The sequence below is a fragment of the Vicugna pacos genome, chromosome 17 (assembly GCF_048564905.1).
Source record: "Vicugna pacos chromosome 17, VicPac4, whole genome shotgun sequence".
NCBI classification, from domain to species: Eukaryota; Metazoa; Chordata; class Mammalia; order Artiodactyla; family Camelidae; genus Vicugna; species Vicugna pacos.
Window position 1 is genome coordinate 40,749,011 of NC_133003.1, and position 21,696 is coordinate 40,770,706.

The following is a 21,696-nucleotide window of genomic DNA, read 5'->3' on the forward strand; positions in this document are numbered from 1 at the left end:
CACAACTCCTGAGAGGTTGCCAGAAAGAAGAAGAGAGGCTTCTGTTTCCATGGCATCTTGAGCTGGCTAACAGTTAGCAAGAAACAACCACACCACTGAAATCACAAATGACAGGGAGGAAGATGTTTGTGTGCCAAGCCATGCAGGGTTGTGACAGTGTGGGGTGGTCACCTCTCTGAGGAGGTGACGTGAGAGTCAACACGTAAATGGGGTGAAGAGGTGAGATTTAAGGGTCCCTTTCAGGCAAGTTATACCAGACTCAGCTTTCATTTGTTGGTGTATTTGTTCATATATCTGGATGGGTGAAAGAAAGACAAACTTTTCCACTATTAAAGAACAGAACTGCTTCCTATGTCTATAATACACATAGCTACTAATATTGACTCCTTTTGATCATTTTGCTATGTTTCTAAAAATTGCAATTTTTTTCCCCTGTGTATTTGGGAACGTGTAAACCGTGCAAGCAAACTTCTCTGACATTGTAATTTTGGTCACACGAAATATATTGTTATTACTTAAAATGCTGCTGTCCAAATTGCTGGCCACTAGCCATGTCTACCTCTTATGCCCTTTAAATGTATCTAGACTGAAATTAGATGTGCTGTTAGTATAAAACACACATTTCATTTTGAAGACAATATAAAACAGTCTCAGCAATAATTTCCTTTACAATGATTACATCAAAATTATATTTTAGACATATTTGGTGACAGAAAAAAGAATTGTTAATTGATCACACCCATTTTTGCTTTTTAAAATACGATCACTAGAAAATTTTAACTTAACACACGTGGCTTGCACTGTATTTATGGCTTGCTTTGTATTTCTGTTGGACAGTGCGGTTCTCTTTTGGACACATTCCAAAGCTCAAGTCACTTCCCAATAGCAACAGGTGGCCGCTGGTATTTTACATGGGTGCAAGATTACTGTGCACCCTTTAGGGCCTAGTCAGTTACCAGAATGACCAAGGCACAGGCAGATGACAATAACAGTATCAGTTCTCACTAGCGGCCCTTGCTGTTACTCTGTCGCTACTGCACACCCTCTCACTCTGCAATTCTGGCGTCTGTTACAACGGCTACTGCCACGCAAGCTCTTGTTTTGAGAGTTTCAGATACAGGGGCAGGTCCTCTTTACACACGTTCTTTCTGATCCTCACAGCAGCCTGCAAGTATAATCAGTTTTCTCATCATCAACAGAGGAGGAAACAGAGGTTCAGAGAGATGAGTTCCCTTCCCCAGGATACAGGGATTCTGTGGCACAACAGGGAATCAAACCCACGTCAGCACTCTCCACCCTTCTCCCTGACAGCCGCCTCCCCGATACTGGGCTTGGCGCCATCCACAGTCTCCCATTGTTGAGGGTGGCTTGCCCAGAGTTAGTCTCACAGGCCACACCTGTTAACTCCAGTTAACAGTGCTCATGCAGCCAGGGTGAACCAACTGAGCTTTTCCAGAGGACCCTCCGAGAATAAGAAAAATGCTGGATATTTCGGTCAAAGGCCCAGGCCGGTGGGGGGATAGAAATGTTTGTCTAAGCACTATTGACAGCCCTGAAATTCTCTCTCAAATACCATCATCTGCTCTGCTTCCAAAAAGGTTGGCTCCTATATACAGGCCACCTGAAACCAGATTTCTGAGTTCTACTTTCCCTGTGAAGAGTGGTCTTCAGGTTCTGGTTCCTGAAGTACATTTTCTCACCGCCCCCAGACCCCCTTAGTTCTCACTTAATGTCCTCCTGTCCGCAGCCTTCTCTGCTCTACAGAAGGCCCATTCTGAGTCTCCCTTGTTCATGTTATTCAAAGCAATTACAGCCATTATAATTAGTTTCTTTTCTCTTGTTCATCCTCCTGTTCAAAGTTAAGTTCCAGGAGGAGCTCACTGTCATATCTAGAGCCTTTATTCCAGCACCTGAAACAAAGTAGGAAGTCGATAAAGATTTGTCGTATGAATAAAGGATTTTAACGCATTTCATTTTTAAGTAATTTTTTTCCTTTGACTTAAAGAGAGACTATATTTGTATCTGAGAAAATATCCTATGGCAATTTAATTTTTTAAATTTATTTTTCAGTGGAGGTCCTGGGGGTTGAACCCTGGCGCAGTTGAATTTTAAATAATGGTCATTCACAGTAATTTGGGGACTCCAGGGTTCCTACCCTAGGTGCAGGAGGACCAGGCTCTGTTAATTCCCATCCGTGTGACTTTGGGTAAATTGTTTACCCTCTTTGAGCCTCGGTTTCTTCACCTGTATGATGAAGGTAATCATATTAGTTTGAAGGTTTACATAGATACTGCTCTAAAAGCATTTGGAAAACTCTTTCCAGCTCCGCAAAGAAACAGGTTTCTATTGCAACATACCGTGTACCAGAAGGCAGAACTGAGGATGCTTGTTGTAACCCATGGCTAAAGTGGGTTCCCAGTAGTGGAGCCTTAGATGAGGATTTGCGTGGTAGCAATTTACTAGGAAGTATTCCTGGGAAAAATGAGTGGCTGAGAAGGAGGGTGAACCAGAGAAGAGAAGGAGATCAAGCAAGGATGCTCTATCTTACTGACGGTGACTCAGTCCCACGGGGGAGGACACAGCAAGCCTCATGCTGCAGGTGTCCCAAGCAAGAGCGAAGGAGCAGGAGTGTTTAGAGCCCCACAACCATCAGTCATTGGTTAAGAGCTGCTCCCAGCGGTGGGGGTGTATGAATTCCCAGGTACTTCTATTTCAGGGGACAAAGCCAGCTCTGGTAGCCCCAGGGCAGCCCTCTTGACAGAGAATCACGTGCACTGGCTATTGGGCAGGATAGTATTCCAAGAGCTAGTGTGCACAGAAACAGTAAAGGGATGGATTAAAGGGAGAGGAATCAAGGACAGAGCATCCATTAGGAAATTCCTGTCTCAATCAGAGACGATTAAACTTGGCAATAGGGTTCAAGTTGAATTAAGATTAGCTTTGAGTTCCCTACTACCTTGTCTTTAGGTAGCATTTCTCTTTTCTCTTTGAAGTGCTTCTCCATGTAACTCACGTGAAAGGACTGCTGAGAGCAGACTGGGTTGGATCACGTGTGAACCATAAAAAAGCACATTTTCTGGGGCAATAGGTTAAATAAAGGAAAGAGGTTCACTGGTTTTACAGCCATGAGTGGTTTCTATTTTTCAATAAGTCAAACCCCTTAGAAGACATGGCTGAATGGGCAAAGAGCCCTCTCGGGGAAATGCATGCTTTTACAGTTTGATTTTCTTTGGGGGAAAGGGGAAAATGCAAGCCATGGTTCAGAACAATTTATTTCATCATGATCCTGAAAAAAAGTTTGCAGTATTTTTGTGACAGAACGTTTGATAAAACGTGCTCTAAAAGTATTACTTTTACATTTTAAGTGTTGCTTTTCACAATCAATGCTTTCTTTCCACCCACCAGGATGCTCCAACTTTACTGACTGTCAAGAGCTGACCTGCAGGGACGCCATGGGCCAGGAGGGAGCTGTCACTGTATTAGCCTCTGGCTTGTCCCTGGCGTGGGAGAGCCCTTCTCTTTTTCCTCTCTCTGTTTGGAAGCTTCACGGTTCAGTGGAAAGAGACCCGCTTTGGAATCAGACACCATTTGGTGACGTGACCTCGGCCAAGGGTTGGCAAACAATGACCTGTGGAGAAATCCCGCCTGCCGCCTGCTTTTGCTTGGCCCATGAACAAATACATTTTCTATGTTTAAATGGTTGAAAAGAAGTCAAAAGAAGAAGTGTAATCCGTGTCATATGAAAACGATGTGAAATTCACACTTCGGTGTCTATACGGAACATTTTATTGGAATACAGCCGCCCCCCCATTCCTTTGTGTGATGTCTATGACTGCTTTTGTGCTACAAGAGAAGAGTTACAAAGTGGCGACAGAGGCAAAGATGCTCACTAGCTAGCCCCTCACTTGTCTGAGCCTCACTTTCCTCACCTGGAAAATGGGATAATAATGGTAACTACCTCCCAGGCTGGCAGCTTGATGAGGCAAAATAATGCATAGGCAAGAAGAGACATTTCGAGGCTAAGTAACGAGGTAATTTCGGGAAAGCAACAACCTCTCAGTGCCTCAGTTTCTGTTTCTAATGGGTATAAGGGAGCCTCTGCCTCCTAATTATGAGTTTATCATGCATGAATCACCTGGAAGAGTACCCGGCACAGACTAAGCGGTCTGAGTGATGTTAGCTATTGCTTCCCTTACAGGGTTGAGGTGAAAGGAAACATTCACGTTCATTAAAAAGAAGAAAAGAAAAGTCATCTTCTTTGTTCAGAAGGCCCAGCAGGTGCTCATCTCACAGTAAAGACCCTCGCCTTGGCGGCCAGAGAGCAAGGACTATGCAGGCAGGCTGCCTGAGTGTAAACCCGGCTCCTGCGCTCACTAGCCATGTGACCTTGAGCACGTTCATTATCCTTTCTGGGCCTGTCGGGTTTTATCACCTGTAAACGTTGGGTAACAACAGTAATAATCATGATCACCTCCTTGGATTTTTGTGAGGATTAAATGAATTGGAATGTATGAAAAGGACTTGGAACAGAGTAAGAAAATTTTCCTTTTCAGTTCATATTTCTGAGTATCATAAACATATATGCAGAATAATGGGGGGAAAGTCTACTCAGTGGCCACCTAAAAGAAATCCCCTCTCACGCACTAACAGTGCCTGCACATGTTTTGGGAAAATGAACCTGCTAACACATGAATGGTAGAAATTTGGGGAGGCAAAGGGGAGCAGGTAACAACTTGCCTCTGCCCTTCTGAGCATCAGGATTTATCCCCAAATATCTGCGAACAGGAGAAGCACTACATGTAAGCATGGGTTACCTGCCTCCAGATTTTGGCCTCCAGTGCATCCCATTCACTGCAGTGACCCACTGGTCCCTGATTATCTTTCTTGGTTATCTGGCCTGACTGCAAACCAGTTCTCCCATTTCTCAGCTACTGTCAATGCTGATTCAGTCTCCATCCTGGGGAAGCTTCTCTGGCTTACCCTCTGCCCTCTCTCAGACACAATCCTGGCCCTGGACCCAGCCTGCTGGCCAGAGGGAGTGGACCTCTGACATTCTGGCTACATGACATCTGAATATTCTATTTGGAGGGATCCCGAGCAAAACAAAGCCCGCCTCTCACTACAAAACCTAAGAGGGTTGGATGTGTGCTTCCTGGCAGCAGAGTCCCCAGGGTACCAAAGCCGAGGCTTCTGAATCTCGGTGGAGGGACACAAAGGCACAGGATCAGATAGAAGGGATGTGCTGTAGCACTGAGAGCCCAGGGCCATGCAGGGAGCCATCGGGGCAATGGCTCCATACTCACAGTGGCCCTGGGGGAGCACACTAAGTGGATCATTCCTGTGGCTAAGCTTGGCTTTGTAGTGCCTGCCCTGGTTCCTGCCTGAGCTCAGCCTCTGCTTTCACTGATTCTATGTGCTATATCTGATGTCTTTCCAATAAATTTCTTCTCTCAATAAACCAATCAGGGATGTTTCCATTGTTTATAACCAAAACCCTGACCAGTGCACCAGGGTCGGGGGGTACTGGATTGTAATTGACCATCTATGTTTACACTCAAGCCCAGCCTGGTGGCTCTCCCATCACTGAGCCAGAATCTCTCCTGGGAGGCTCCCCATGGAGTGCAGACAATGACCTACATTTCTTCTCTAGCTGTCTTATTGTTTTAGTATCATCACTGCCACATTAATCATTTTCTGCTATTTGCCATGCTTTTCAGGCATGCCGCATTCTTTTCTGACCATACAGCTTTCATCTGGTTTATGAAATCTAAAAATATTGGAAGACTAGGAATAAACCAGCAAGAAGGGGGAAAAACTTTTATTAAAAGTGTAAGTCAAACTTCTTCAGATGAAGCCAAGTAACAATACTGGGAAAGAGTCCTGTCCTATTTTCTTGATTGAATTTTCAGTGATTTGGTCGCATTGTGTCATCTCTTCCATGCAGGGTTTTTAACTTTTAATTTTCATCATTGTCAGATTTTTAAAACTGCACGCAGAAAGCACATTCTTTGCGCTCTTGAGGGTGATATCTGGAGAAGACATGAGGATAAAGCTCTTGTCTCATGAAATATTGAAGCAACACCGAGAAAATAGAAAATATGCACAGATCAACTTCCTCACACCAAGTAGTTTAGACTCTTCACCTAACTTCAAAGGACAGACGCAGGTGCATCCTAGTGTGACCCAATCACTTAAGATTTCTTTCTTTCCAAAGGCTTCTCCTACTGGGTGTATTTAGAGCCTAATTTATGTCCTCTTTCAACATAGATATTTGCTTAGCAAATATTTTTCACGAGCCCATCCTCTTCCAGGCACATAAAGACATGAAGAGAAAACATCTTTCCTTTTTATTTTTGTTTTCCCAGATGAAGATCTCACTGAGAAAAACCCATGGTCCATGTCTTACTCATCTGCCTATCCCTGTGTTTGGTACGTAGCAAGTGTTCACAAAATGTTCATTGAATAAATGAATAATCCTACTCTTGGAGAACTCATGACACGGTGGCATAGGCCGATGTGTACGGGTGCAATGCTGCACCAGGGGATGGGTGGCATTAATGGAGGTAGAAAAATAAAGTACTGGGTATACAAGAGAGGGGGATACTGGTCTCTTTAGGGGGGTCAGGACCAATATCTTTTATTTCTGCACCTCAATGTAATGCAATCATCCTACCACTTTCGAATAGCCCTTTTTTTTTTAAAGTAAATTGATGGAAAAGAGGGGGGTCTCCTGCTGTGGCCTCTCTGTGTAGCCTCTGGTCTTGTCTTTCCACACTGCCATCCCTCTCACCACCTCTATCCTGGACTGGACCAGGCCAGCCATGACATTCCATGATGGGAAACACCCTTGCAGATCACTTAGTTCCACATCTTCTCCTTCCTTTCCCCAAAGCACTGTTAACAAATGTTACGGGGAGCAGTAGCTTTTACTGAATTTTTGGGTCATCCTAGACCACAGCCAGGTATGACTGATGTCAGATTCAGGGTTTGACATCCCTGTTCCTACAGTCAAGTGGACCACTCCTCAGTCCCAGGACTTTTCTTCCTGCTCATCAGCACACACCCCATCCCACCACCGACTTCCCAGCTGCTCACAAATTTTGGTGAGTTTTTCATGATGAGCAGGTTAGCTTTTCTTCACCTACTCCTGACTCATCCCCTGGCATTTCCAAGTCGCCTTGGCACTGCCCTGCTACACAAGGACCATCGACACTGGTGTCCAGCCTTAGCACTTCCAAGAGCGGGGCGGAGCTCCAGACTTAGAGGTCTCACAGTCAAGCAGGAAGCCCTTCCCCACGGATCGGAATGAGAGTGCTGGGTGAGGATGGAGAGGTGTGTTTCCTATTGCCCACCCTAGCACACTGTCCACCAGGAAGAGGCACCCCGAGGGGTTTAATAACAGCATGAATGGAATGGGAAGGAGACAGAAAGTGTGGGTGACTAGGGAGGCAAGTTCCCAGAGGAGTTAAGCACAGATAAACACAGGCTCTCAGGTTAGTCCTGGCAAAGAAAGGGGAATGATCTTTCTCAGAAACAAACCAAGGCGGGGAGGGTATAGCTGAAGTGGTAGAGAGCATGCTTAGCAGGCACGAGGTCCTGGGTTCAATCCCCAGTACTGCCTCTAAATATAAAGGAATAAATAAACCTAATTACCTCCCACCCCCCTCCAAAAATGGAAATACCCACCTAAATAAATAAACAAGTCAGCATACAAAAACAAACAAACAAAAAACAAGGCAAGAAAGACAGGACAGGTAAGATACAAAATTAAATAAATCGTGGTGTGTTTCCCCCTTGATTTCATACTAACTAGACATGAATGGGAAAGGACTGGGGAGGATTTTCAACTCTTGAAATTTGTCCCCAGCCTCTTCCACTGGGAGTAGGACATGTGACCTGTCCAGGAAAGGAAGTTTAAATTTGGGAAAAGAGATCTAGGGAAACAAAGAGTTTGGCTCTGTGGACTCAGCTGTAAGTGTGCCTTACAGAACTCTAGGTGCCCTTCTGTTGAATCCATAGGAGTTATTTCTCTTTAAAAAAGTCAGCAAGCCTGGCTCTTATTTCTTCCCTTTGGTCTGTCTGGGGTGCCCTTCTAATCTCCATCGGTTCCAGGGATGGCTCACACACGGAGTAAAGAGCGACAGGATCCCAGCCCACGCTGGTCTTCCCAGACTACACAGATGCACAGAATTTTCCAGCTTTACAACTGAGAAAAGAAAAGGAAAGAGAAACAATAACAAACCACACCCTGTTGTCCTCCCAGGACGTTCTGACTTTGAAAAGGGATTGTCTGACGCTGAAGTAATGGACAGTGTGTCATGGGATACAGAAACCTACACTCGCTCTCCCTAATTTGCCCCAGCTTGAAACAAGCAAAATGCAATGTGACTGTATGTTGTTATTCTCTTTTACCCATATGAACGGTCATAGGTAATGAGTTACTTTCCAATTCTATAAACCTCATAGTTGATGAAATTTCATGATTGGAGAGACCCTTGTAGATCACTTAGTTCCACACCTTATTGGCATTCGAGTCCTGTCACAAAGCCTCCACCAAACAGGTGTTCTCCTTACCTGTGCCAACCTCCAGTGTGGAAAACTCATCATCTTTAAAGACACCTCATTCCTTCCTTTGCCAGATATAACTGCTGGAAAATCCTTTTTATACAGCATCCCAGCCAACCCACCACCAGTCCTTTTTCTACCCTATGAGGACAAACAGTAAACAGAATCTTCACTTATCCAGTTGCTCAGGTCACAAATCTGAGAGTTACTCTTTGCTCTTTCCCGTCTTTTATACTCGCTATTCAGTCCGTCCGCAAACTCCATCGGATCTACCCTCTAGTCTATACCAAGCTTCATCGCTATTCATCTGGACTTCCACGATCCTATTGTGAGCCCCATCATTTTCCAGCCTGGACTACAACAAAAATTTGCTAACTCCTTTCCATGCTCTTATATTTGCCTGCCTTCCTCTGTTGTCTATACAATCACCTACAGGGGATGCATTTTTAAAAAAACACATTCGATCATGTTAACTCCCTTGGTCAAAACTTGCTGGCAACTCTACAAAGCATCTATACTGTAACCATACAGAACTCGATGTGATCAGACCCGTGGCTCTCTTTCTCTCTTTCTGATCTATTCTCCTGCCTCTTTCCCTCATTCCCTGCTCCCTACCCATTCCCTGCTCCCTACCCATTCCCACCCATCCCCTGAAGAAATACGAGGCCTTTCCATCTGCTGTTCCCTCTGCCCAGAACACTCTGCCTTCAGGTGGCCCTGCAGCTGGCTCCTTCACTTCATTTCTGCTCACGTGTTACCACCTCAGGCTCAGATGTGACCCCCAGTCTTCATAGTATTTGCCATCTCCTGTCATTTGTTCTATTCATTTCTAAAATTTTTTACTGTCTGTTAGCCCTAACTAGACTGCGAGCTCCCTGAGAACACAGACACTACATTCGTTCACTTCTGTGACCCCAGAGCCCGAAACAGTGCAACAAAGTTGTGTTGTGAGAAGGATTCTATCTTCTAACAAAACCTTTCAGTTTTATGTCACCTGCACTCTCCAGGGGAGCAGAAACAAGAGAAAATGTGTACGAAATTCTTTGCAAATACGCAGCACAGCTTGTGCTTGATTCCCTTTTTTCCTAGTTTCAGGACCATGAGATGAAATAATGCCATGTGCCTTCCCAAGGCAAGCGAATTTAACTACACGCCTAGAAAGAATATGTGGGATTTTTCCATTAGCATACTCTTCTAGATAGCTGCAAGGAATTTAGGTTTTAAACAGACAGCAATGTAGTTCTTAAACCACATGGGTATATGTTCTCCATCTGGTAAGTCTGACCTTGGCTGGCTTCAAAAGCAACAGCCAGTGCTATTTCAGAGCAAATGAAATTTACATTATCTGATTGTCAACAATGCAGTATCTCTCCTCTACATGGTCATGGTCATGGAGATAGCTACAATAAAGACTTTACATGAATAGCTCTGGTTAGCGATTTAGGGTAATGTTATTTACATAACTTCGGCTTCTTCCGTGGAAACCATGCAGAGCACTGATATTCTGTGAAGAATATACTAATAATACTTGCCTCCTGGGTGCACGTCCTTCACCTTTTTACAAATTTACTTAGATGCCAAACAAAACTACTTAGTGCTACTGTTCTTTTGACAGGAATTAAATCTACTTCACCATACTAAAACAAAATAACGACGTATTTGCGTACAAAGATACTATACGTCCACGTGCTTTAAGCCATGGTCCACACTCCTAGGTGCCTCGTGTTGTCTGATACTGTTATCATTTTACATTTTATTTCCTGTGGCATTATAAATGTTCATGCCTTTCCTATTAATCCGTCATATTTTACATTTATTATGTTTATATGAGGGAAGTAAATGCCTTTTTTGTTCTGTTCAAAAATGAACATTTCCAAGTCACCAAACTCATTGGATTATAGTTTTTTGGCCTTCCAAATCCAGGCGTCTCTAAAGCATGTTGTGAGGCCTTTGAAAAGTGATTAAGGGTCTTTGTCCCTCAAACCAGCCCTTGGTCCACAAAGGAAAATGATCACAGCCATAACTAAGGTTTAATGGAATAAGGCAGAGTGAACAGCTGAAAGCAACAGCGAGTGCTTAGGGCAAATGCCGAACGTTAGCAGATAATTTTCTTCAAATTCCGTAGGTCTGATTAAGCTAAATTTCTGCTATTCTTAAACATTCCCTGGGCCCTTTGAGGGCGCTCTGGTTTTAATCCTCTGGAGATAAGAAATGTTCAGTTGTGACAGGAGGCATTTTCAGGGAAGAGCGTGTATGTTACAGCAGAAGGCCGGAGAGGACATTGAGCTTTGCTGAGCTGGGGCCAGGAGGCTTCTAAACAAAGACCTTTGAAAGTGAGAGTCCCCTGTGGAGAGACATGGTGTTTCCACGTTAGTTCCCCCTCCTTGGGCAGGCAAGGGATTCCACATCTTCTCAGAGCTTTGATGTTCTGAATGCTAATTGGAAAATGTAAACCCGAGAATCCTTCTCTCTCGTCTATTTATTATTTGTACTTGGATGAATTCTGACCTCACAAGGCAAACTCATGATCTTTGGTGTAAGATTCTTTCTACGGGCAATGTTTTTACTTTTTCCTCCATGCTATTTTTTTAAACATCCCGAGGCCAGATTCCATTATTTCATCTCTCTCTTCTGACTTCACAAGGCACATGATAATTCTAGTAACTGGCCTCCTCCTTTATTTTCATTTTTTATCCGTAAGAGGTGATCAAAACCTGCGTAAATTTCCCTAGGAGACCCAAGTGAACCCACAAGGTGAATATATGCGTGAAATGTTGTAAGTACTTAAAGCAGAACACAGTTCCAATAACATGACTTCATGACTTGGTATCTGGAAAGCAAATACAGGCTGGAATTCAAGGCTAGAGTATGAACGAGGTGGAGGAAAATATAGGCTGAGGGGTTACATAGTAAGACTTTGCCATCTCCTTTAGTGGCGGGATCTCAAAGCTCAGGATACCTTAGGGAATTTAGTGCTGATCATGCAGTCTTGTGAATGGCCTTAGGTCATCGTGGATGGCTCTTATCTCAGGGCCTGTGTTGTTTCAGCCTCTGGTTCACTCTTCCACGCAGCTGAGGATCTTCAGAGCCTTGGGGGCTGCACTGGGGAAAGTCACATGTATCATAACAAACGACCTTCCTGGCAGGGAGGCAGATGCAAAGTGCACATCATAGCATGAAGGACCCTGCTTTGCACATCTCGTTTCGTATCATGTGCGCGAAAGTGATCTGCTTTTGGGTTTGTGTGATGAGATGACTTAACTTTGCTGACTCTGTGTCTGGTTGAATTGCAGAGCCTACTGGCATTTAAAACATGCTACACTAAGGTAAGTTCTAGCACATCATTTAGCTAAAAAGGGAGAAATGCCGGGGTGCTCAAATGCCTCCAGATGAGGGAATAGAGTTGAGGTACACTTTTGGCAGCCAAGCCAACAAGACTAAAGTTTAACAACAAAAACGAAAAGGTGTTGATGTTATAAGCGTCTCCCATTAGTAAGATGGCGTCTTCTCAAGCCGGGGGAGTGCTCGTGGGACCACACTGGTGGGAACAGTAGGCTGTTCAGGAAATTTTTAACTCTTACCCTGACAGCTTTCAGACCTGTAGTCTAATGACCAAGCCGAATGAGTGCTCTCCAGAGCCGGTTTCAGGCTGATTAAGGTCACCCACAGCCAACCTTGTGGATGGGGTCAGAGGAAGATCCCAACTTGCGCTGTGACCCAAAGCCACCCATGACAGCAGTTATTGATGGCTGTCCTTTTGTCCTCACTTGGTGGCAGTCAGCTGACAATAAACATAAGCTGAATGAAGAGGCTAACACTGGAATGGATATGTGAATACACGCTTGTTAAGAGGAAAAAGCAGGGAAAAAACCAAACATTTGTTAAACGGTTCTTTTTAAAGCTCCAACGTTGTCTCGACTAGAGAGGGTGGCATTTAAATATTTCAAGTCCTTTCTTCTTTATTGCACTTTACTTTATTTGGCCTTTGGAAAATATTAAAAAGATGAATTTTATTGTTGTTACTGATGATTAAATTCCATAATTAATTTTAAACTCAACATGACCTACTATTATTTCTTTAATTTAACTAATGAGACTTCTTGGAATTTACATTAACTAATTAATCAATATGACTATGGGGAATATACTATGGCTGCATGTTCTCATGGCCATAAAGTCAACAGTCCATTCAAATTTAGAAACCTCAGAGACCCAAGCTTATTTTATCCCCACCTACATCGACTTTAATTATGTCTACAAAGTGCATTGAGCTACCATTACTTTTCTTTAATTTCTTTAGCTTGTTCTGATGATGAAGCTGAAGATGTCACATGGTTTTGAGATAATGAGCTCCTTTTGTAGTAGCCCCACGACAGGCTTTTGTGTTTGCTCCATTAAAAAAAAAAAAAAAAAAAAAAAAAAGCTAGGTTGGCCATTCTTAATGAAAAATGATTCTCCAAATCTGTGCGACACTTTGGGTTAACAAGTCTACAATCCTGCATTAAAATGCAAATAGAACCCTAAAAATGTCTCACTTCCCACCAATCCATTTTTCTTCAGAAACAACTGAAACACAACCTGAAGCTTTTCAAATCACATCTGCTTTGCACCGTATTTTGCTGTCTGGGTTTTTGCTAACAACGGAGTATTCCCATTTGACAAAATGAATGAAAAAGGAAGGAAGGAGAATAAATTTCTTTCAAAAACAAGATAACAGAATCAAACGAAACTCTCTTTTTATCAAGATAAAAACTTTAAGCCTGTCTTCATGTGTAAAGCACAATGGGGGCCTCAGAGAGGCACTGGCCAGCAGGCAAATATATTTGTTTTAATTTGTGTACTCGATTGGTCTTAGAATCCACTTTAAAAATACATAAATATTTTCCTTGGAAATGCAGATACTTCCTGCATTTATGAAGGGAAAAATAAATGAAAGCTCTGTTTGTTTTGCATGACCAGATGTGGGCTGCATACCAAGTGAGATGGAGGGAAAAAAAAAGGGGCCCCACATTGTCACCAACTGCGACCTTGGGTGAGTTCCGTACTCCCTTCCCCCAGCCCAGCCTCAGGGACAACTGTAAAATGTCAATCGAATAGTGATGTGAAGGCTAAGGTTTCTTTTAGTTTTACAGTCACCACCCAGAACCACATGCTTTTCTTTTTTCATTTCTGCATTTTCAATAATTTCAGGGGGACTCTTAAAATTTGAAACTTCGTTCAGGATCTTCTCTATATTCTCACTTCTCCTCCATTAAATTTTTTTTTCTTTTACCCGCTGGTGCACCTCAAGGCAAAAAGTCTTTCCAGAGAGATTTAATTAGAGGTTTATTGATTTTCCTCACATTGGTCCATTGTCTTTTGGTTTTCTGGTTGTTTATAAACACACAAGCTTGTATTTAAGTGTTTATAGGCACCGATTATGTAAACTATTATTGTAGAATCAAGAAACCATATAATCACAGAATGAGTTGGTTGTTGATACATTTTAAATGTTTGACGTTTCTCTTGGAAGAACAAAAAACAGGGTGAAGAAATGTGGACAGCCTGAAGCCTGCGTATATATTATGTAAACTTAGACATAGTCTAATCCATCCATCCATCCACTCTTCCTTCTTCCGAGCAGGAAACTCTGTGTATGTAGTAGAACGGCATCATCACTCATCTTGGGAATAATCTGAACTTCAATACTGTAAATGTTAGATATAATTTCACTGTTTCACTGAGTAATGACACTTTCCTCTATCAAACCAGTGAACTGAACATACTCCAAAAGCATTAAGACACAATTTTGAAAGGCCCAATGAGCTACATAGTTGACAGAACTGTCCCAGGTTTCAGGAATGATTTCTTCAAGTCCCTCGTAAATTATTCTAACATCACCCTCATACTTCCTTGCAGAGCTGCAAGCATTTTTCTGACTTTAACTTAATTTTCCCTTAGGAAAATGAAGCTTCACAGAAATTGATCACTGCAAAGTGTTAAATCAAAGTACATTTTTTTCTTTCCTCTGAATAGTTAATGTTCTCTTGGGATGGGATAAAACTTTGAAATATATTACTAGAAGATACAATCAAAACTTTCATAGACATAAGAAGACAAATATTGTATGATTTCCACTTATATGAGGTATTTACATTAGCCAAATTTATAGAGACAGAAATTAGATGGTGATTGTAGGAGGCTGGAGGAAGGGGAAATTAGGAGTTAGTGTTCCATGGGTACAGATTGTCGTTTTGGAACCCCTGTCAACCAGTGATCTTTTCATTGTCTCTACAGTTTTGCTTTTTACAATATCACAGAGTTGGAGTCATACAGTATGTTGCCTTCTCAGACTGACTTTATCATCTAGTCATATGCATTTAAGTTTCCTCTGTATCTGTTCATGGCTTGATAGCTTATTTCTTTTTAGTACTGAATAATATTCCATTGGCTGGATGTTCCACACTTATCAATCCATTCATCTTCTGAAGGACATCTTGGTTGCATCCAAGTTTTGGCAATTACGCATAAAGCTACCATGAAAATCTCTGTGCAGGTTTTTGTGTGGACATAAGTTTCCCACTTCTCTGTGTAAATACCAAGGGGCACAATTGTTGGATTATGTGGTAAGAGTGTGTTTAGTTTGCAGGAAACCGCTGAGCTGTTTTCCAAAGTGGCTGTATGTATCACTTTGCACTTCCACCAGCAGTGTCTGAGAGTTCCTGTTGCTCCACGTGCTCACTAGTACTTGGTGGTGTCAGTTCTGGCCATTCTCATAGGTGTGTACTGGTATCTCCTTGCTTTCATTTGCATTTCCCTGAAGACATATGATGTGGAGCATCTTTTCCTATGCTTATTTGACATCTGTGTATTTCCTTTGGTAAAGTATCTGTTAAGGTCTTCGGTCCATTTTAATAAGAAGAAAACAAACAACCTGATTTTTAAGTTTTAAGAGTTCTTGGTATCTTTTAGACAACAATCCTTTATCAGATGTGTCTTTTGCAAATATATTTTCCTACTCTACAGCTTGTCTTCTAATTCTCTTTCAAAGAGCAGAAGTTTTTAATTTTAATGAAGTCCAGCTTTCAGTTATTTCTTTCGTGGGTCATGTCTTCAGTCTTTTATCTAAAAAGGCATAACCATACGCAAGGTCATTTAGGTTTTCTCCTATGTTACCTTCTATGAGTTTTACAGGTTTGCCTTTTACATTTATGTCTCTGACTCATTTTGAATTCTTTTTTTGTAAAAGGTATAAGCTCTGTGTCTACTATGTCTAGATTTATTTTTTTGCATGTGGATGTCTTGTTCTAGCACCACTGGTTGAAGAGACTGTATTTGCTCCACTATACTGCCTTTGCTCCTTTGTCAAAGGTCACTCGATCTCATTTATGCAGGACTATTTCTGTCACATTAATCTATTTGTCCATTCTTTCACCAATACCACACTCTCTTAAGCCAGAAAATACAGGGAAGAAAAAGAAACAAAAGGCAGTCAAATTGGAAAGGAAGCAGTGAAACTGTTATTATTTGAAGATGACATTATATTATATATAGAAAATCTTAAAACTCTACCAGTTTTTTTAGAATGAATGAGTTCAGTAAAGTTGCAGGATATAAAAATCAATATCCAAGTATCAGCTGCATTTCTATATACTAACAACAAACTATCAGAAAGAGAAGTTAAGGACACGATCTTATTTACAATTGCATTGAAAAGAATAAAATACCTAAGAATGAATTTAACCAAGGAGATGAAACATCTGTACAATAAAAACTACAAGACACTGATGAAAGAAATTTTAAAAAGGGAAAAAAAATATACTCTGTGCTCCTGGACTGCAAGAATTAAGATTGTTAAAATGTCCATGCTATCCAAAGAAGTCTACTGGTTCAATGCACTCCCTATCAAAATTCTAGTAACAGTTTTCACAGAAATAGAACACACAATCTTAAAATTAGTATGAAACCTCACAAGATCCCTAATAGCCAAAGCAATCTTGAAAAAGAAGCACAAACTAGAGGCATCACATGCCAATTTAAACTGCAATAGAAAGCTATAATAATCAAAAGTGTGTAATTGGCATAAAAACAGACATACAGATCAATGGAACAGAATGGAGAGCCCAGAAATAAACCCATGCATACGTGGTGAGTTAATTGACAACAAAAGAGGCAAGAACATACAATGGGGAAAGGACAGCCTCTTCAATAAATGATCTTGGGGAAACTGGACAATCACATTTTAAAGAATGAAACTATTATTTTACACCATACACAAAAATTAACTTAGAATGGAATTAAAAACTTGACTGTAAGGCCTGAAATCACAAAACTCCAGGGAAAAATGTAGATGGTAAGTTCCTTGACATCAGTCTTAGCAATATTGTTTTGGATCTCACTGAGAAAGCAACTGAAACGAAATAAAAAATAAACAAATGGTACTACATCAAACTAAAAAGCCTCTGCACAATAAAGGAAACCATCAACAAAATAAAAAGGTAAGCTACTGAATGGGAGAAGATAACATATATCCAGTAAGGGAGTTAATATCTAAATAGAAGAACTCATACAACTTAATTAACAGCAACAACAAAACCCAATCTGATTAAAAAATGGTCAGAATATCTAAACAGACATTTTCCAAAGGAGACATAAAGATGGCCATCAGGTACACGAAAAGACACTCAATACCAAAATCATTAGATAAATACAAATCAAAACCACAATGAATATATGTATATTCACATATGACTGAAAAATTGTGCTGTACACCAGACACTGACACATAATCAACTGACTATAACTCAAAAAATATATATATATAAAACCAGGAAGAATGGAAACAATGAGCAAACTGATTCTCTAATCCAACTCCATCACTGACTGTTGACCCAACTCAGCACCAATTCTTATCCCCAACTCCACCCACTGAAATCCTATGACAGCAATAACAACCATAATGACAATGACAGCTAATATTTGTTGAATGACTGCTTGGTGCCAGGTACTGTTCTAACGAAGCCACAAACCTTCCGTTTCCTTACTTACCATGTTGCTGAGCAGCCGCTGTCTCCTCTGGGCGAGGCCCACTCCCCACAGAGCCTGCCAGGTGCCATTGTCCTTCCCACGCCAAAGGGCCAGCGGCCATTTGTCACTGAGTTTGTGCAAGCGCCTTACACAGACAGAAGAAATCTCTGTATCCGTGACTCAGAAATGTGAAAACAAATACAGATGACCACATCTTTCAAGAAGGATAGGAAAGAGCATATTTCTTAGAAGTAAAGAACACTTCTATGTGTTTAATGTGGAAATATCTGACCTGTTTCACTAATTTATATTCTATTGGCATTCCCATGAGCATCAGAGTGTGAGGTTCTATTTCCGGGGGCAAGACAGTCCCATCAACAAATAGTGAAATAAAAGACAATCAGTTTCATAGTCAAAAATTTGCTGTCCATAGGAAGTCCACAGTTTTAAAATGGGTCCAAAAATGTTCACATCAGCATGGGAACTTGGTACGCAACAAAATAGTTGTGAGGCAGGCTCTCTGTACAGGAGTTTGGAGCAATTAGGATGAAGGGAAGATAAAGTGAGACCTGATTTTGTTCCTTCTGCCAGTTGCCCTTACGTCTCATCTCTTTGGAAACAATCCTATTTATCGGAATTTCAGGTTAAGAAAGATGAGAAACAGGAAAAAAGGGAAAACAAAAGTAAGATGAATGATATTTCAAATTTGGCAAGACCAGTAATTCTGTGTTTATTTGGAGATCCATTTATTTTTGTAAAGTTCACCTGTGCTCAACTTGGAGGAAATGTATACTTAGGGAGAAGCAATATTTATGGCTCAAGTTTAAAATTTGTTTTTTAAGGACAGATAAAATGTACATATGGAAGGGAAGCATGAGAACACTTGTAAAGATTACATACCATGCTTCTTATAGGAACCAGTGTTCACTGAAAAACTCTATAGCTTGAGACACTTCAGGGACACAAAACAACTTGTTAATTACATAGATAAAATTTGAGTATGTGCGTGTATATATCCATGCAGGGAAGGGTGATTAACCAAATAATGCTTTCTTAGAGTTTATTTGGCTTCCCTCTACAAAACATCTGAAAGGCGAATAGCCTTTCTTTTCTCCAGAAAGATTTGAATTACATCAACATTATTTTCATATTAACGATAAGCCCAGTTGTTTGCTGAGGGTAACATAAGGAACATGGCTTTAGAATAACCATCCCTACCTTTACTAGTAAACAACTTTAGTGAACTCAGTTTTCTCTAATTCATGTCAGCCTGTTTAAATGACTGTTCTTTGGCTAGCATTATTTCATAGGGATTTAATTGTGCCTGTAAATTGAGTTTCTTTCAAATTCACCTCTTTATTCACTTTATTTCCCTCCCCCATGTCTCATTTTGCATATGCTCCAAAACATATCAATAATTTATGCCACAAAGCCTTGTTTTCATCTTTGTAACAACACATATGTTCTGCATTGTGTAGTGATGTCAAAGGAAATGTGTACATTGTGCAAAGGTCTTGAATTTTTCATGAAAGCTGGTGGGGGCCAAATGCCTATTTGCAGCTCTTCGAGAGAAGGACAAATTCTAGTTTTTGAAAGGGTTTCAGAATTGAGTAAGAGCACCGAAGATAATATTTGCTGAGCATTTTTTTCATTAACAAACCTAAGAATTTACACACGCTATCTAATCCTAGTAACTACATTGAAAGGAGAGTGTGTCTTATTATCTCCATTTTACAGATCAGGAAAGTGAAGTTCAGTCATAAGAAGTCACTGGCTCAACATCACAAAGCCAGGGAGGGATAGAAGAGGGACTTAAACTCAGGCGTTCTGGACCTCAAAGCCCAAGTGGTCTTCTCATAAAGTCACAGAGTCACTTATGTAACTTTCTTATATTGGGACCATCAGAGTTCAGACAGATTGGTTTTGCTTTAGTTCCAGATCTACAACTTGAATCCCCAAGTCTTCTTTTCTTAAAAAAAAAAAGTTTTTTTTTCTTCATCTTATCTGTCCCACTCTCTTCTGGTTGCCTCTTAACTGACCACTGAATCAAGTGAACAAAGCCTGATGGAATTTTCAGCAGAAGTCAAAGGAATGACATCACCTCCACTGATGTCTGTAGGGCACAGACAGTATGAGGTCATCCTGAGCTGATATTAAGTTGATGTAGAATAGTCACTATTCAGTATTTAATGAACTCCAATTACGTGCTAGATCAGGGGTCAGCAAACTGTGGCCCATGAAGCAATATATCCTGCCTCCTGTCATCACGAGCAAAGTTTCCTTGGAACGCAGCCATACCCATTCAGTATACATGGTCTACAGTTACTTTTGTGTTACGGTAGCAGCATTAGTTGTGACAAACTGTATGTCCTATAATGATGAGAATATTTACTCTTGCCCTTTTCAGAAAACGTCTGTTGACCTTGTGCCAGATAATGATCACAACAGACACAAGCTATACTCTTAAGAAATTTCTTATCTCATGAGACACATTAATCAAAGAATCACTGTACTATTAAAAACGGTGATACATGCTATGGAAGCAAGCATAGTAGAGTGGGCAGTGGGTTTTATGTGTGCTCATCACTGGCCGTTGGTTCTTGCTATTCAATTATTCGTGCCTTATTCTTTGACAAGAAAAAGTACTTCTTGCCTGGGCCAACCAAAAATGTCATTCATTTATTCAAATTCAATGTATATGTACCGAACACTAGCCAGTTCCTGGACACTGTGTTATGCTCCCGGATATTGGAATGAACAAACATTGAGAGCTGGTCTTCCATTTGGCCTTAATCCTCACTTGGCACAGGACCCAGGAAATGAAGAGGAGTTCTGTCTATTGGACCCCATCAGCGCCCCAACAGAGTCCTCTCTGAGATCTGGCTCCTTCTGATCCCTGAATTCTCTGAAATGGCCTTGTGTCCTTTTAGTACATTCTTTTTTTTAAAACTGAAGCTACTCTGAGTGGGTTTCCGTTACCTAGATCTGCCAGTATTTGGAGTTTTGTGACCAAGTCAGCTGGGTGAGCACTTGGCCTCACAGACTCCACGGTGGCAGGAAGCAGTGGAATGTGGTGTTGGCGTGGCCTCTGTTGACAACCGTGTCTGTGGCAGCTCTATTCCTGGCTTTCATTTCTTCCTTCCCTCTGTCCTTCTTACTCATTTCAGCCTTGAGGCCTTAAATTACCACAGCTCTCCCAGCGGCTTCCAGGCCATGGCTCTGTCTCGAGTCCTCTTTTCAGATGCCTGCCGCTCAACTGGACTGGAACGTCCCACTGGTCCCTCAAACCTAACAGGACACACCAAATTCCTCCATCCCTCTCTCTGTTCATCATCTTGACTACACCCTTGGAGATAAACCTGGATCACAGAAACAGCTGAAACCACAAGCACATGTCACACCCCACTGGGGAAACAGCTGCAGGCTGAGGTGGAGGCCATGCTGGTAGGAACATCCAGGTGAATTGTGTCTCCTTCTCCCGAGCCAGGCTCAGTTTACCATCTTGAAAACATGCTTTCCTGTCCTTCCTCACTTGGACCTCCGTCTCACCTGAATTTTCACTTAGTTCTTCAATTCTCAGACCTGAGTTCCTGAACTTGATCTTGTATTTTCCAGTTCTGTGTTATCCTTGACCTTTGAATACTTATGGGATATTCAATATGTTACACACATTATCTAATATAATCCTTAAAAAATTTTGTGAGAAAGGTAGAATTACTATTATAATCTTCTCCCAGATGAGGAGGCTGGCCACCAGCAAGTTGAAGTGACCTGTCCAAGGTTACACAGATGCATGTGTTTGAAGCTAGAATTCCAACCACACCTATTGGGCTCCAAAGTACACACTACCCTAAATTCTGTCTTTCTATTACTGAGAATTGATTTCTGTTCCCTTTTTCCTTAATTATACTACTTTAGGAGTCCTTATCTTGTAACTGAGTTTAACATCTCTACCTGGGGTTAGCAAACTTTTCCTATAAAGGGCTAAACAGTAATATTGTTGGTTTTGCAGGACATACAGTGTTTGTCACAGCTATTTAGCTCTGCCACAGACAATGGCATAGACATTGCCATGTTTAGTGTGGCAGAGGTCACACATGAATGATGGGTGTGGCTCTGTTCACA